This window comes from Triticum aestivum, chromosome 5B, assembly GCF_018294505.1.
Source record: "Triticum aestivum cultivar Chinese Spring chromosome 5B, IWGSC CS RefSeq v2.1, whole genome shotgun sequence".
In the NCBI taxonomy this organism is placed as follows: Eukaryota; Viridiplantae; Streptophyta; class Magnoliopsida; order Poales; family Poaceae; genus Triticum; species Triticum aestivum.
The window spans coordinates 526,638,732-526,653,407 of record NC_057807.1 but is presented as its reverse complement, the minus strand read 5'-3'; the positions used below and the strand labels follow the sequence as shown (position 1 = coordinate 526,653,407).

Below are 14,676 nucleotides of genomic sequence, written 5' to 3'. Positions count from 1 at the left end.
ATCCTCTCAATCCTTTTGGCAGTGCCAACTAGTGCATTGTAATTATGTGGATAAGTCCCACATTTTACAGAATCCTTTTGGCAGCTCCAAAAATTTGCAAAGCATTTTCTGTAAAGAAGGAAAACAAATAGAAATGCAAAAAGAGGAAGAAAAGGACCCTCCCCCCGCCTGACCTCCCTGGGCCTTAGTCATCTGGGCGGCGCAACCCAGCAGCCCACCTCCCCCGATCGCCTCCCTCCTCCCTGTTCACCCGACCCAGCAACCGCGCCCGCCGGTCGCCACCGAACCCTCTCGCCGTCCCCGTCGGGGAAGGGATAAGGGCGACGCCCTGCCTCCCCTGGCCCTCCTGGCCTCACTCCCCCTCGACACCCCCCTCCCAGATCCACTTCTCCTCCCTCTTCCCACCAGGTCCCCTTCCCCACCTCGCCCGAATACCACCATCGCCATGACTGCGACCTAGCCACGACCACCGTGCCTCTCTCGCCGTCCCACTGTGTCCCCGGGGATCACCGCCCTCTGCTACTTCGACTGGCGCGACGCGTTGGAGCTCGGAGCCACTGCAGCGCCCACGTCGTCACCGTCTTCCACCTCTGCTCCGACGAGCTTTGCCGCCGATTCCGTCGCACCGAGCCCTCCTCGAGCACGCTTGAGCACATCTGCAGGAGCATTGTGAGCCTGCACTTCAAAACCATCTCATCTGAGCTTGATCTCGAGCTCTAGCTCGCCTCACCGTCGTCGCCGTATCTCGTCACCGCCGTCCATGTCACCGCCGTGCGCACAGCTACTGCAGCTCACGCTTGAGCACATCATCATGCTCAGCATCCGTTGGTCCTGCAATGGCCAGCATAGCCGTTCACCATCGCGTCCGACTCCGGCGTCCGCAAACCTCGATGTCGGCGCCGTCTATGGCCGCCCCGGCCCGGCCACCGCCACGGTTCAATGCAGCTCCTCGCTCTCGACCGAACGCCCCCCCCCCACGCGTCCTACCTTGCTCCGTAGCACCGTCCCCGACAAGGCCCATAGCTCGCCGCCGCCTTAGCTCCTCGCCGGCGCCGTTTCCAGCAGCTCCAGCTCCGGTCGGCATCACCACGCGACGCGGCGGGCTCTCCCTGTTCGAACACGCCCGCCCACGCCCATTTTGGCTGCTGGACAGCGAATCCCGACGCACGGCCGCGCCCTCCGTCGTGGATTTGGTCGCCGGAGCTAGCTCCGGCACCACCGCTGACCTGGTCGGCCGGGGCCACCCCCTGGGTCGCTGGCCCATGGGCCCCTGGGGCCCGGCTGAATTGTTGACCGGGTCAACTGCTGACCGGGCTGGCCCCGTGTCGCTCACATATGGGTCCCGTCCTTTTAACTTTTTCAATAAATACAAGCCGGTTAATTAGTTAAATTAATTAATCAAAACACTAATCCTTCGCTGACAGAAGGGCCCCACCCAGTTAATTAACCCAACTAGATTAGTTTAAAACCCTGTTAGACTAACAGAGGCTGACATGTGGGTCCCACTAGACCCACATGTCAGGTTTGACCCTGGTCAGCGAGTTTGTTGACTGCTGACGTCATCCCCACGCAATGCTGACATCATAATGAATTTCTGTTAATTTGAATAATTCCAGAAGTTACTTTAATATTTAAAAATCCATATTAAATAAACCGTATCTTGGATTGAAAAACTTTATATATGAAAGTTGCTCAAAAAAATCCAACGAATCCGAATGCGCGGCCCGTTACCTGTCAGATGAATCTAGCTATCTGAACATGGAACATTCCCCCTGCGGTCATCTGTATGACACAGGTCCGGAACCGGGAAAACATTCCCGGTTGAATTCCCCCTTCACCTTTATCATGTAGCCATACGTTAGGTCACACCTGGCACTGCATGTTGCCATGTTATGCTTTGTGATGCTATGTTTGCTTTATATTTACTGTTTCTTCCCCCTCTTCTCTCGGTAGACCTCGAGACCGATGCTGCCCCTGTGATCGAATACGTCGATGACGACCCGTCCTTGCCAGAGCAACCAGGCAAGCCTCCCCTTTGATCATCCCGATATCGCCCATTCCATTCTCTCATGCTTGCATTAGATTTTGCTACTGTTATTGATTGCTCGTATTCTGATGCATAGCTTGCTTTTGTATCTGCTGTTGTACCTTACCTGCTTATCCTAAACTACTTAGTATAGGTTGGTTAGTGATCCATCAGTGACCCCCACCTTGTCCTTGTTGCCCCTGCTTCATCATTGAAGACTCGATCAACGGGATCGAAGACCAGGCCCCGGCACCGCACATCACTTTCCCCTTAGTTGCTCGACACTACTGGGTTACTATCGAGTGCCGAGGGTGAGACCTCTACAACACTTCTGATGTTAACCCTGTAGTGTAGCTATTCAGTCATGGTCATCGAGGGTGATTTCCTCTTCAACCACTTCCGATACGACTCTGTCGTGCAACCCCTCAAGTGTGAACCTTGAGGGTGGTCCCTCTTACGTTCACCTTGATGATTACATCGAGTGGAATTCACCGGGGGTGATTCCTCGGGTTTTCCCCTTGATGTTTAGACACACAATTACCATGATTACTATGACTTTACACTGAACCATGTTACTAAAGACGGGTCGACCGTGAGGGGTACCCGCGCGAGCATAATTGCGAGTGATGTGGAGTCGGGTTGACCTGGAAGGTGCCCGCGAGATAATTACGAGGCGTGGCCGGGCATTCTTAGCCTTGTCGCAAGTCCTCGAGACAGGGCAACGGGGTCACATCTTTCGTGAGTCTCTGCTTGTTACCGCACGTTCCTAATCCACTAAGATTTGGATATTTGATCCGAGGGGCCTCTGGCCTGACAGCACTAACCATCACGTGGGCATAGTATGGGCGTTCTCCGTCGTATACATCAGCCGAAGCTTAATAGACGTCAGCGACTGAGTGGCGCGCGCCGGGTTGGACTGGTAAGCACCTGCCTTTTTTAAGGAGGTAGCTAGGTCTGCTCACCGGCCGCCCACGCAACGTGTAGGAGTTCCCGAGGAGATGACCCATGACCCCTGGGGGCATAGGTTTAGTTCGGCGTGCTTGACCTCTCTATTAAGCCTAGGTCGGGTTGCGGCGTATTGTTTGGCCGAGGGGGGCATGACCCAGGAAAGTGTGTCTGGCCGGAGTTAATCGAGCGTGGTGGGTAAGTTGGTGCACCCCTGCAGGGAAAAAAACATCTATCGATAGCCTGTCCTATGGTAACGGACACTTGGACTTGTATCCCGATCGATACAACTAGAACTGGATACTTGTGATGAGAATTGGATTGTGATGAGAAATGGGTAGTATGGCTGTGGGATTGCTTTCTCGCAGGTTGATAACAGTACTACTACTTTACTTTATGCTACTCTACTCCCTCCTGTTTGCCGCAAGATGGTGGTTTCCAGAAGATGCTAGTCTTCGGTAGGACTAGGCCTTCTCTCTATTCTGGCATTTCTGCACCCCAGTCCACATATACAGCCTTCCTTTGATAATGGCATATGTACTGCAGATGCTTGCTTGCGTGTACTTTGGATGAGTACTCACGGTTGCTTTGCTGCCCCTTTCCTCCCTTTCTTCTTCTTTCCGGTTGATGCAACCAGATGTCGAAGCCCAGGAGCCAGATGCCACCGCCGGTGCCTACTACTACATGGAGACCGCTGACGACCAGGAGTAGTTAGGAGGCTCCCAGGCAGGAGACCTTGCCTTTTCGATCGTAGATGCTTTTGTGCTAGCCTTCTTAAGGTAAACTTGTCTAACTTATGTCGGTGCCCAGATATTGTTGCTTCCACTGACTCTTGTGTTCTCGAGCTGATGAATTCAAGCCCTCGAGGCCCCTAGCTTGTAATATAAGGCTTGTATTATTTTTAATTTGTGTCTAGAGTTGTGTTGTGATATCTTCTCGTGAGTCCTTGATCTTGATCGTACACATTTGTGTGTATGATTAGTGTACGATTGAATCGAGGGCGTCACAGGTGGCCTTCAGGATACAAAGGTTCCTGAGTCATTCTACTAGTTCTAGTAGCCACTCTAACAGCAAAATCATGTTTATTATTTAATTCATCGAGCAAATCACTTTGAGCTTTAAGTACTTGTTCTGCTTGAGTGGTAACCATAGAAGCATATTTACTAATGAGTTTAAGTTTGCCTTTAACTCTAGCCATATAATCACTCAAGTGTCCAATCATGTCAGCATTACTCTTTAATTCTCTACCAACATAAGCATTAAAACTTTCTTGTCTAGCCATAAAATCATCAAATTCATCTAAACATTGGATAGAAAATTTAGTAGACGGGATTTCAACTTTATCATATCTATAGAGAGAAATTACCTTTACTACCTGTGTCGGGTTATTAAGACAATGAGTTTCTCCAATAGGTGGTATATTAAGACCATGAATTTCTTCAATAGGAGGTAAATTTTTAACATCTTCAGCTTTAATACCTTTTTCTTTCATTGATTTCTTTGCCTCTTGCATATCTTCAGGACTGAGAAATAGAACACCCTTCTTCTTCGGAGTTGGTCTAGGAATAGGCTCAGGAGTTGGCTCAATTGGCTCAGGAATTGGCTCAGGAAGAGTCCAATTATTTTATTAGTCAACATATTATTCAATAGCAATTCAGCTTGGACGACTGTCCTTTCCCTGAAAACACAACTAGCACAACTATCCAAGTGGTCCTTGGAAGCATCGGTTAGTCCATAATAAAAGATATCAAGTATTTCATTTTTCTTAAGAGGATGATCAGGCAAAGCATTAAGTAATCGGAGAAGCCTTCCCCAAGATTGTGGGAGACTCTCTTCTTCGATTTGCACAAAATTATATATTTCCCTCAAGGCAGCGTGTTTCTTATGAGCAGGGAAATATTTAGCAGAGAAGTAATAAATCATATCCTGGGGACTACGCACACAACCAGGATCAAGAGAATTAAACCAAGTTTTAGCATCACCCTTTAATGAGAATGGAAATATCTTAAGGATATAGTACTCACAAGATTTCTCATCATTAGTGAACAGGGTGGCTATATCATTTAACTTAGTAAGATGTGCCACAACAGTTTCAGATTCATTGCCATAAAAAGGATCAGATTGAACCAAAGTAATTATCTTAGGATCCACAGAGAATTCATAATCCTTATCAGTAACAAAGATAGGTGAAGTAGCAAAATCAGGGTCATATTTCATTCTAGCATTTAGAGTTTTCTGTTTAAGTTTAGCTAATAACTTCTTAAGATCAGATCTATCATTGCAAGCAAAAAGATCTCTAGCAGTTTCTTCATCCATAACATAACCCTCTGTACAACAGGCAATTCATACTTAGGGGGAGAACCTTCATCATCATTATCTTCAATAATATCATCTTCAATAATTTCATTCGCTCTAACCCTAGCAAGTTGTTCATCAAGATATTCACCTAATAGCACAGTAGTATCAAGCATAGAAGTAGTTTCATCATAAGCATCATGCATAGCAGAAGTGGCATCATCAATAACATGCGACATATCAGAATTCATAGCAGTAGCAGGCTTAGATGTCGCAAGCTTACTCAAAACAGAAGGAGAATCTAGTGCAGAGCTAGATGGCAGTTCCTTACCTCCCCTCGTAGCTGAGGGAAAAATCTTAGTTCTTTCGTCTTTCAACTTCTTCATAGTGATCAGCAGATATAAATCCCAAGTGACTCAAAGAATAGAGCTATGCTCCCCGGCAACGGCGCCAGAAAATAGTCTTGATAACCCACAAGTATAGGGGATCGCAACAGTTTTCGAGGGTAGAGTATTCAACCCAAATTTATTGATTCGACGCAAGGGGAGCCAAAGAATATTCTCAAGTATTAGCAGTCGAGTTGTCAATTCAACCACACCTGGATAACTTAGTATCTGCAGCAAAGTATTTAGTAGCAAAGTAGTATGATAGCAACGGTAACAGTGATAAAAGTAACAGTAATATTTTTTCTAGTAGTTGTAACAGTAGCAATGGTAAAGTAAATAAGCAAAGCACAATATGTGAAAAGCCCGTAGGCATTGGATCAGCAATGGATAATTATGTCGGATGCGATTCCTCATGTAATAGTTATAACATAGGGTGACACAGAACTAGCTCCAGTTCATCAATGTAATGTAGGCATGTATTCCGAATATAGTCATACATGCTTATGGAAAAAAACTTGCATGACATCTTTTGTCCTACCCTCCCGTGGCAGCGGGGTCCTAGTGGAAACTAAGGGATATTAAGGCCTCCTTTTAATAGAGTACCAGACCAAAGCATTAGCACTTAGTGAATACATGAACTCCTCAAACTACGGTCATCACCGAGAAGTATCGCGTTTATTGTCACTTTGGGGTTGTCGGATCATAACACATAATAGGTGACTATAGACTTGCAAGATAGGATCAAGAACTCACATATATTCATGAAAACATAATAGGTTCAGATCTGAAATCATGGCACTCGGGCCCTAGTGACAAGCATTAAGCATAGCAAAGTCATAGCAACATCAATCTCAGAACATAGTGGATACTAGGGATCAAACCCTAACAAAACTAACTTGATTACATGAGTATGTGTGAACTCCATGTAAAAACCCATGATCTCTCCACTATGTGTAGATCAGGCAACATACATGCCCTTTTGGAAGGGGTTGGCTCGAAGCTTGCCTTCGGGAATGAAAACTGAAGTTCGATCTTCAGTTGGACTCGTCAACATGGGCGCATGTATGGTGATCCCTTCTTAAAGGATTTGTCTACGAGCAGCGTATTTTTGCTGTTTCAGTCACTCTTTTGCAAGACTGGTGGATTATGCTCACTGATCATAGGGTTCTTGGTAGGATTGTAGAGATACTCTCGCTAGGGTTTATTTATTTATTTTTAAGATGATTTATTTGTCAACACAATGCTTAGCTTTCGTCGGTATAATAAATTAATAAATACTTTACGGTTTTGTGCATCAATCTGTGTAGAGGCCGGTGGTTAATTTTCTATTCGAGAAGAAAAAACTAACCAACTGCTAGTACTTGTTAATTAGTACAGTACTAAAAATGCTTTATAATCCTAGTTGGATGTATCTAGATCATCGGGTTAATATCATGCCAAGTTTTTGAAGATTCGCATATGGTGATGATGCCTTGTGCCAGCCGGACACATAAGTTACTGCAGCCTCTCAATCCAATGTAGGGGATGTAAGAAAATAGACACTATATTAACCATTTTGAAAAGAGTTTTTTTACACTATTGTAAATAGAGTGTTAGATATGTGTCAGAGGACCTATGACGCGGTCAAGCAAAGGCCACAGAAAATGCCTTGCCATTGTTCTCTTAAAATGTAGCAAACTGGTCGTAAGCCGCACCTCACAATCTAACATGTGTTCAAGACAGCCAAGTGAAACAAGCTAGTGCAAGTAGAGATACAGTGTAAAAATATTCATTTATAAACTCTTGAGACCAACGTGGTGTGGTGTGGTTGCAGCATCATTCCTTTGCCAGGTGCGTCCATACTTAGTGGCAAACTTATATATAAGCTGATAGTATTCCGAGGTCCCTCGTGCGCCCGTCGAGGTCCGCGATGCACTTTAGTTACCTACCCACCATTTTTAACTAAGTCATGTTGGATGCACCAACTTGTAAATGTAGTAGTGATCTGTACGGACACAACACTGTAACGTGGTTACATGAAACTTCCGTTCATAAGAGGACTTTCATTTGATGATAAACTATTTTCAAAATTGTAGCAGACGTATTTCACATATGGATTAAAAAGAAAGATGTTGCATTGCTTATACACATAATGTCAATATTGTGAAAGTAAGACGAAGTAGTACACGTTCAATTTTGAAACCAAGTTTATTTTGACCCACATCCTGGCACGGCCGTACTCCCGACACCTACCAAGCCCATACCGTGCAATGTTTGTTGGTGCTTCTTTTCTCAACCATGCTAATATTTTTTTGTGCTATGTGCCATGCCTAAACTCCATGTAACTAAGCAATAAATAATGCTGATACTAGCGAGTAGATAGCGAGCTGGAGCAAATGACTAGAGTTCATAATGACGACAACCTTTGTGTGTGAGTTGTTGTTTAGTTTACATTCCTTTCTGTTTCCAACTATTCATCAATTTGCGCGAACCTATATAGAAAAAGAAGTGTGGTTGTCCCACATAATACTAGCCCGTCACCTCCTACATGCCCTGTAGGGGGACTTAATTATGGAGGCTACATTTATATCACTGACTAGAAAGTGTGAATGTCAAGCCAACCAACTTATGTTGGCTGTCATCAATTAATTTTTCGAACATTCAGAATGTGTTCCAAGCTAGCACTTTAGGTGTTTTAGCCTCCATAAAGAAAACCTGAGGTGTTGTTATGTATGCCATAATTCAGACTTACAAGATAAAAACAACATTTTTGGTTCGCTAGTTGGAAATAGGGGTTATTTGATTCTGGTTTATCAAATCGAAGCACGATCTTTCTGTAATATTTATATTTTTTTATAGTTTCAGAATATAATGGATGAATGAAAAATCTCAGTTATCTCTTCAAAGTATAGCACCCTTCAACTTTGGACAAGTAATATGGTCTTTTGCTTGCGCATTTCATATTACTTGTTCACAATTGCCAAGCATAAAGGAGTTCCCTTCAATTAACAAGTCTCTATGGATGCAAACCGCAATAGACATAGATTGAGGAAGAGTGCAATCAAATATCCATAACCAAGCAAAACTCCGCTTGTTGGTAGCGGTTGCTTTTACAACACTCGAAATGCTTTACAAATTTAGGATCGTAGTTAATCTATTGCAGTTTTATTGGACGAATATAATGCCAAGTTTACAAATTAATTGAGACACACATATCTTGTGTACATTGACACTTGAGCATGCCAGTTTTTGTTTGCCTCTCAATCCTATGTAAACTATATGAAGGGTGCCTCTTAAAAATGGAAACTAAATTGTTAACCATACGAAAAGAGTGTTTCTTCTGTTCGACTGAGGCGACCAGTTTTTGCATAGTAAGCAAAACCATATAGAAAAGGACTTGACATTCCTCTCTTTAAATGGGTAGAATGATTATCAATTGTCTATTAGTTGGTAGGATAAGCATACTAAAGCAGTTTTCCGGACTCCAAATTATAGAATCGGCATAGGAATGATGCAAAATTAATGGCAGGAGATTTTATCATGTGTGATAATAAAATGTGAGCTTTCATGTGTCTCGCACACATGATAAGGAAGCAAGGAGCAATGTGAGGGGCGGGAAGAAAATTAAAGCAGACAACTTGTTGATAACACTAATAGGCTTGCATGTGTGTTGTTATTCACTCTCTCTGTTTATGCGTCCAATTACCCATCGATAAACATATTGATTCTGTAGTAGGCGTGTTTGTGCTTAGAGGCAGGGACCTGCGATGACATGTTCTGGCCAGAAATTTAGTTCGAAGGTCCGAAACACAAACAACTTCTGGAAGTTGATGTGGAAATCAATCTTCAGATCATACATGACATGTGCCTTTCATGCTAAGGTGAGGTGTTTTGATTTTCGCAGATGAGGTATTTCCTGGTACCAGCAATCGTGCAAAGCATGTTTCCCACAATATATATTCGTGGAACAATATAAGTAACAGACTGAAAGAACAACCTGAAATTATTTGTTTGCATTTTTCTTTTATGATTGCTTTTTTCCATATGTCCATTTGAAAATAAGAAAATGGTGCGCAATTCAGATATTAAAAGTGGTACTATTCTCCTATCCAGTACAAGTTCGTCGAGAGTCGAAACAAATCAAGCACCAGCCTCCCTAGCAAAAGGTAACATGCACCAAGCATCGATGGAAGACGGTGGGCCCTTGTGGGAGATCATCTCTTCTTCGTTGCAGGTGCAATCGCCGTCGTGCAAATTTTGCCGTTGTACCACACATTTGAGTTCCTGTTGCCTCTCAATCACAAGACACACCCTGGGTTAGGATCCACGCATTCGAAGATTAAGGGAGCTAGCTAGTCTCCCTTTTCAGTTTGAGTATGCTCTTCCTCTTGTGACGACAACCGAGCTCATATGCTGCTTTTATATGCGATGAAGCTATGCATACATGTATTATGGCGTGTGTCCTTCCATGAAACCATGAAGTACACTAAGAGAACAGGTGCAGTAACAAAGGTCACTGTTGACTTCATGTGCATGCATCTTGTGCTTTCTGTTCAATTTAGATTCATCCCCCCATCCCCTCCTCCTCCCCAGCTTGTGTGTGTGTGTGTGTGTGTGTGTGTGTGTGTGTGTGTGTGTATGTATATATACATATATATATATATATATATGTATATATATACGTATATATATATACATATATATAGTGGGTCTATTCTATAAATGATTGTAGAATAATATTCTACAATAGGCAAGCCCCTATGTAAGGTAGTTTTGAATCGGAGACCGACCCGACCAGGCAACACCTGCCCGTATCCCGAAAACAGATCCCCCGACCAAGCACCCTCGGCCCCGACCCCAGCCGCACTGGCGGCAGCGGCACTCCCAGCGGCCGCCGCCACCGCCGCAGCCACCTCCTCAAGGGAGCCTCCTTCCCCGACACCCTCCACGGCTACCCCGCCCTCGGCATCCCTCTCCGCGACGAGCCCCGCTTCCCCCTCGTCCACCACTGCCGCAGGCGTCGGCGGCATGGCGGCCCCCTCCCACTTCTGCCGCCACGCGCGAAACGGCGCGGGAAGCTGCCGCAATAGCTGTTGCACGGCACCGCCGACGGAGGTGCCGAGGTTGGACCCGGCCTGCCTGAGCCGGCCACCGATCTCCATGAAGGATGCGACGGCCATGGCCGGGAGGTCGACACCGACCGCGAAGGGGGCGGCCGGGAGCTCGATGTCGAAGGGGTGGAGCTTGAGCGGCGGGGCGAGCCACAGGAGCTACGGTGTCTGCACGTGGAGGTGGAGGAACAGCCCCGAGCTGCCCTGTGCGAGGCGGTAGGCCAGGTCCTGCACGTGCCGCTGCACGCCCAGCAGCGCGTCCAGGGAGATCTCCATGGATGGCGGCGGTACGGGGCGCCGGGCGGAGGCGCGCCCCGGCGTAGCGGATTAGCTCGAGCAGCGGCGAAATACACTGGTAGTAGCCTGTGTATCTCTATGATCGAGGTGTTCGAAAGGGGGGTACAAAGGTAGCAGTAATGGGATGTACATACTGTTGGAAATATGCCCTAGAGGCAATAATAAAAGGATTATTATTATATTTCCTTTTTAATGATAATTGTCTTTATTCATGCTATAACTGTATTATCCGGAAATCGTAATACACGTGTGAATACATAGACCATAATATGTCCCTAGTAAGCCTCTAGTTGACTAGCTCGTTGATCAACAGATAGTCATGGTTTCCTGGCTATGGACATTAGATGTCATTGATAACGGGATCACATCATTAGGAGAATGATGTGATGGACAAGACCCAATCCTAAGCATAGCACAAGATCGTGTAGTTCGTTTGCTAGAGCTTTTCCAATGTCAAGTATCTTTTCCTTAGACCATGAGATCGTGTAACTCCCGGATACGGTAGGATTTCTTTGGGTGTACCAAACGTCACAACGTAACTGGGTGACTATAAAGGTGCATTACAGGTATCTCCGAAAGTGTCTGTTGGGTTGACACGGATCGAGAATGGGATTTGTCACTCCGTATGACGGAGAGGTATCTCTGGGCCCACTCGGTAATGCATCATCAAAATGAGCTCAAAGTGACCAAGTGTTTGGTCACGGGATCATGCATTACGGTATGAGTAAAGTGACTTGCCGGTAACGAGACTGAACGAGGTATTGGGATACTGACGATCGAGTCTCGGGCAAGTAACGTACCGATTGACAAAGGGAATTGTATTCGGGGTTGTTCGAATCCTCGACATCGTGGTTCATCCGATGAGATCATCGAGGAGCACGTGGAAGCCAACATGGGCAGGGACGAATCCAGGGGGGGACGAGGGGGGGCTAGACCCCCCCCCCCAACGATTTCGTTTTACTCGTTGGCGATTAGCAGCCCGGCAGGAAAAAGTGATTATTTTGCTAATAGCGCCCCCCTGACCACGTGAAGCCCAACAAAATCACCAAGCCCATCTTTAGCACGCCTGCAGCAGTAGCCCAGCAAAAGGGACAAGATCAGATCAGGATCGTGTGTTTTTCTTGCGTGCGATGCCTATCGATGAGGTCTAGCCGTCTAGGGCAGTTCTTGACGAGCGCCAACCCTAAAAAAATGTTCTTGACCAGCGGCGTTTCAATCTGAGCCTGAGCCGACGATCCTTGCGCGCAGGAGGGCGTGTGTGTGCTGATGAGGGCCGAGGGCCATCCTTGCATTGCATGGATGTGCGGCCGGCCGGCCGGCCGCGACCACATTGAGAAGCGGCGAGCAAGGAAAAGGGGTTAAGGTTAGTCTCGTTAGTTATTCTATATCAGATTAATCCATGCCTTTGGAACCTCACAATTCAAACTGTGGTTACTATATAAGAATGAAAGATTAATTAGGGAATATATCCCTTTACCGGTTTACCCATAGGACAAGGTTTTGCATTGTTTATCAGATCATGTACTGAAAGATTTAGGTTAATTAACACATGAGTTGATTTTGCATTTTCTTTATGATAAATTTTGAGAAAAAAATTGAAATTGATCACAAAAGACACATGTTTTGATGAAGATTTAGGCTGTCTCCCTCACAAAAAAAAATGTAGACTGTCTCCGTATGTTTCTTTACGAGTCTACATTAGAGGCAAAATTTTGCCCGCCCCCCCTATGTTTAAATCCTGGCTCCGTCCCTGAACATGGGTATCCAGATCCCGCTATTGGTTATTGCCCGAGAGTCGTCTCGGTCATGTCTATGTGTCTCCCGAACCAGTAGGGTCTACACACTTAAGGTTCGGTGATGCTAGGGTTGTATGAATATGAGTATGCAGCAAACCGAATATTGTTTGGAGTCCCGGATGAGATCCCGGACGTCACGAGGAGTTCCAGAATGGTCCGGAGGTAAAGAATTATATATATGAAGTGTTGTTTCGGCCATCGGGAAGGTTTCGGGGTCACCCGGTATTGTACCAGGACCACCGGAAGTGTCCCGGGGGTACACCGGGTGGGGCCACCCATCCCGGAGGGCCCCAAGGGCTGAAGTGGGGAGGGGAACCAGCGCATAGTGGGCTGGTGCTCCCCCTTGGCCCACCCCCTGCGCCTAGTGTTGAAACCCTAGGGTGGGGGGGCGCCCCACTTGCCTTGGGGGGCACTCCACCCCCCTGGCCGCCACCCCCCTGGGAGATCAGATCTCCAGGGGCCGGTGCCCCCCCCCTGGGGCCTATATAAAGGGAGGGGAGGGAGGGGCAGCCACACCCTGAAGTTCTGGCGCCTCCCTCCCCCTGCTACACCTCGTCCTCCTCCCGCAGCAGCTTGGCGAAGCCCTGCCGGAGTTCTGCTGCATCCACCACCACGCCGTCGTGCTGCTGGATCATCATCAACCTCTCCTTCCCCCTTGCTAGATCAAGACAGAGGAGACGTCACGCTGACCGTACGTGTGTTGAACGCGGAGGTGCCGTCAATTCGGCACTAGGATCTCCGGTGATAGGATCACGACGAGAACGACTACCTCAACCCCGTTCTTTTGAAAGCTTCCGCTCGCGATCTACAAAGTGGTATGTAGATGCATCTCCCTGCCATGACTCGTTGCTTAGATGAACTCATAGACGGATCTTGGTGAAACCGTAGGAAAATTTTTAATTTTCTGCAACGTTCCCCAACAGTGGCATTATGAGCTAGGTCTATGCGTAGTTCTCTATTGCACGAGTAGAACACAATTTTGTTGTGGGCGTAGATCTTGTCAACTTGCTTGCCGCTACTAGTCTTATCTTGCTTCAGCGGTATTGTGGGATGAAGCGGCCCGGACCAACCATACACGTACGCTTACGTGAGACCGGTTCCACCGACTGACATGCACTAGTTGCATAAGGTGGCTGGCGGGTGTCTATCTCTCCCACTTTAGTTGGAGCAGATTCGATGAAAAGGGTCCTTATGAAGGGTAAATAGAAGTTGACAAAATCACGTTGTGGCTTTAACATAGGTAAGAAAACGTTTTTGCTAGATCACCTATAGAAGCCACGTAAAAACTTGCAACAACAATTAGAGGACGTCTAACTTGTTTTTGCAGCAAGTGTCTTGTGATGTGATATGGCCAAAAGTTGTGATGAATGATGAATGATATATTGTGATGTATGAGATCATGTTCTTGTAATAGGAATCACGACTTGCATGTCGATGAGTATGACAACCGGCGGGAGCCATAGGAGTTGTCCTTATTTTTTGTATGACCTGCGTGTCATTGAAGAACGCCATGTAAATTACTTTACTTTATTGCTAAATGCGTTAGCCATAGAAGTAGAAGTAGTCGTTGGCGTGACAACTTCATGAAGACACGATGATGGAGATCATGGTGTCATGCCGGTGACATAGATGATCATGGAGCCCCGAAGATGGAGATCAAAGGATCTATATGATATTGGCCATATCATGTCACTACTATATACTTGCATGTGATGTTTATTATGTTTATGCATCTTGTTTACTTAGAACGACGGTAGTAAATAAGATGATCCCTTATAACAATTTCAAGAAGTGTTCTCCCCTAACTATGCACCGTTGCTAAAGTTCGTCGTTTCGAAGCA

General features: G+C 46.2%; 1 pseudogene; it reads right to left on the bottom strand.

Moving 5' to 3' along the window:
* Positions 1 to 519: 519 nt before the first annotated feature.
* LOC123114959 (uncharacterized) lies at positions 520 to 11,018 on the bottom strand (annotated as a pseudogene).
* Between the last annotated feature and the right edge of the window lie 3,658 nt (positions 11,019 to 14,676).